Source organism: Macaca mulatta, chromosome 1, assembly GCF_049350105.2.
Source record: "Macaca mulatta isolate MMU2019108-1 chromosome 1, T2T-MMU8v2.0, whole genome shotgun sequence".
NCBI lineage: Eukaryota > Metazoa > Chordata > Mammalia > Primates > Cercopithecidae > Macaca > Macaca mulatta.
Genome location: NC_133406.1, coordinates 193,295,390 through 193,298,753, shown reverse-complemented (window position 1 = coordinate 193,298,753; position 3,364 = coordinate 193,295,390).

Genomic DNA, 3,364 nt, shown 5'->3' with positions numbered 1-3,364 from the left:
GCGCCCGGCCGGAAATGACATTTTGAACTTTCAAGGTTAGGTCGTAAGTCTTGCAGCATCTGTCTGGGCTTCTTAAAAGTCTTAGTCTTAAAACACTTGCCCTTGAAAACCAGCTGCCATGCTGTGAGACACCTGAGCCATAAGGAGGTGCCCTGGTGAAGAAAGTGACCAGGTCAAGAGCTCCGGATGAATTCCCAGGGAATATGCAGCATCAACTGCCAGCAATGTGGGTGAGCCATCTTGGACATTCAGTCCAGTAGTCTTTAAATGAGTCTTGGTCAGACTGCAAGAATGTGAGAGCCCTCATGTAGGACCCATTCAGTTCAGCCCAGTCAACCTAGAGGATAGTGAAAGATAATAATACATTGTTTTAAGGTACCAAATTTTGGGGGTGATTTGTAAAGCAGTAATAGATAATTAAAACAATTGGCTTTCTTCTAGCCTGTTGCCTCAAGTTATAAGATGACTGCTTCAGCTCCAAGCATCATTTCTTTTTTTTTTCTTTTTTTGTTTTTTGAGACGGAGTCTCACTCTGTTGCCCAGGCTGGAGTGCAGTGGTGTCATCTCAGCTCACCGCAAACTCCACCTCCCAAGTTCAAGTGATTCTCCTATCTCAGCCTCCCAAGTAGCTAGGACTACAGGCACCTGCCACCACACCCGGCTAATTTTGTATTTTTAGTGGAGATGGGGTTTCACCATGTTGGTCAGGCTGGTCTTGAATGCCTGACCTCAGGTGATCCACCTGTCTCGGCCTCCCAAAGTGCTGGGATTACAAGCATGAGCCACTGCACCTGGCCTCCAAGCAGCACTTCAAACAACCATATCTAAAAGCAGAAGTGAGTACAGAGCAAAGGCTTTCTCCTTGAGTGACTTTAAGAGGGACGAAAATCTTAACCCAGAAGTCCCCCAGTATTATCTCTGCATATCTCATTGGCCAGAATTGGGCTATACCCTCTCCTAACCAAGAGAGAAATGGGCAAAGGAAAAGGAAGAGGGAAATGATTGTTGGGTAGACAACCAACAGTGTCTGCCATACTTGTTGATGTGGTGGCTCTAGGAGAAAGAAGAGTCAGGTGGGAAAATGATCCAAGGCTAAAGAAGGAGCCTTCCCTATTTCCAGAAGCAAAGCCTCAGTGGCAACAAGTCTATTGAAAGCTCCTTCTTTAGATAGATAGCATGGTGTGCTGACTAGAGTTCTGCTCTGGGAGGCAGAACCTGGCTCTAGCGTGGTATAATATTGCTGAGTCAGTTTCCCATTTTGTGCCTCAGTTTCCTCATCTGCACAATGAAAGGATTCCTTCTAATTCCTTCAGGTTAGGAGAAGCCAGGGCAGAAGGGAGGTGCTGGAAGCTTAGCTTGTGTGTAGGTGGTGAATGGTCCAAGTCAAGCTCAGCAGAGCCTGCCTCTAGCCACAGATGCCGGGATTTACCAAACAAACCCTAATCACTTAATGAGAAATGAAAATGGTGCCTGGTTCCTCCACTTAATTACCCCTTTGGAAACAACACACAGGAGATTTATGGTAATCACCATAATCACCTCATAAAAACCCGAGTGTTTAAAGATGGACACGCCTCATTTCTGGGAGGAATTAGAGGCAAAAATCAAGGCAAGGAATTTCTGGCCTGCCTTGGCCTTGGCTCCCTGGAATCCAGAACTCTGGCCACAGAGTGCCCGCTACCCTGGATAGCCTCCTGGTCCCAGCCAAATATTGTTCCTAATGCTCCACAGCCAAGGTGTCCTTGCAGGCCTGCTTCCTGGGTCTCCTCTGTCATGATGTACCAAGAAGACTCACAATTCTGAAGGTCAGGTGGAGGTCCTTTAGGAGGAGACAGGAACATCTCTGAGTCCTGTCACTTATAAAATCTGAGCTAAAAGACTGGAGGGGAGGTTGAGGGATACAGGCTGTTCCTAGCTGTGGAAAGCCATAGCTCACAGGTTTTCCTGAGGCCATCCAGTCCTGACTTGTACATCTCCCATGACGAGGAGTCTAGATCTCCCGGGACATTTACTGAGATACACAGACAGCTAGAAGATTCACACCCTGCTCAGCAGAAATCTGTCCTCTTTCAGCTCCTTATAACTAGACTCAGATCACTGGGCATCAAGGTTGTAAGTGTCCTCTGGGTTTATCTTTCCTCCATAGCAATTTCTTTCTTTCTTTCCTCTCACTCTCCTATGTGCAATTCCTTCATTTATTCAAAACTATTAAATACCTAATGTGCATCAGAGACTATCAATTATTTTTTTTTCCATTTTTTAAAAGAGATGGGGTCTCACTCTGTCACCCAGGCTGAGTGCAGTGGCATGCTCATAGTTCACTGCAGCCTTGAACCCCTACACTCAAGCAATCCTCCTGCCTCAGCCTCTCATGCCTGGCTAATTTTTAAATTCTTTGTAGAGATGGGGTTTCACTATGTTGCCCAGGCTGTTCCTAAGCTCAAGCGCTCCTCCAGCTTTAGCCTCCCAAAGTGCTAGGATTATAGGCGTGAGCCATTGTACCCAGCTTGACTATCAATTCTTAACACAGTAGGCAGAATGATCCTTTGAAAACCTAAACCAGATCATGTTACTCCTCTGTCACTCTCCAGTGCCTTCCCAAATCAGAGTAAAGGCACAATCTTACAGTGCCCTGCAGGACTCTCATGTCCTGCCCTTTGCTCACTCTGCTTAAGCCACACGGGTCTCCTTGCTGTTCCTGGAAAACACCAGATCCTCTCCCGCCTCCACACCTTAGTACTAGCCCACTGTATTCCCACTGCCTGGAATGCTTTTTTTGTGTATCTACATGGCTCCCTCTCTAGCCTCCTCCAAGGCCCTTCCTGACTTTCTTACACAAAATTGGACCCCCTCCTTCTCTATTATACTATCCTGCTTTATTTCTGTCCATATTGCTTATGACCATCCAAAACAATACACTGCAAAATTTGCTTATTTATCTTGCTTAATGTCTATTTCTCTCTTCTAGGGGTCAAACTCCAGAGGGCAGGGGTTTTCTATCCTCTCTCTCTCTCTCTCTCTCTTTCTCTCTCTGTTGTATCCCAAACACCTAGCACAGTGCCTGTCACATAGTGGGCAATAAATATTTGTTCAGTGAATGAACTAATGGGGATAGAGCAGTGAAAAAGATAAAGCCCACGCCCTCAAGGAACTTAAGGTCTAACTGTAGAAGCAGACACCAGACAGTCACCCACAGGACTGAGCAACTGAATGATGCATGTGGATAAATGCTAGGTAGGGAAGTAGCAGGTGTAATGACAGTGGTCTGACTGTAGCCAGGAACACTGTCGTGAGTTACTCCAAAAAGCTGTTTGTGAGAGGATTGGAGTTCAGGGTGATGAGGGTTTGGAGCCACAAAGCTCTG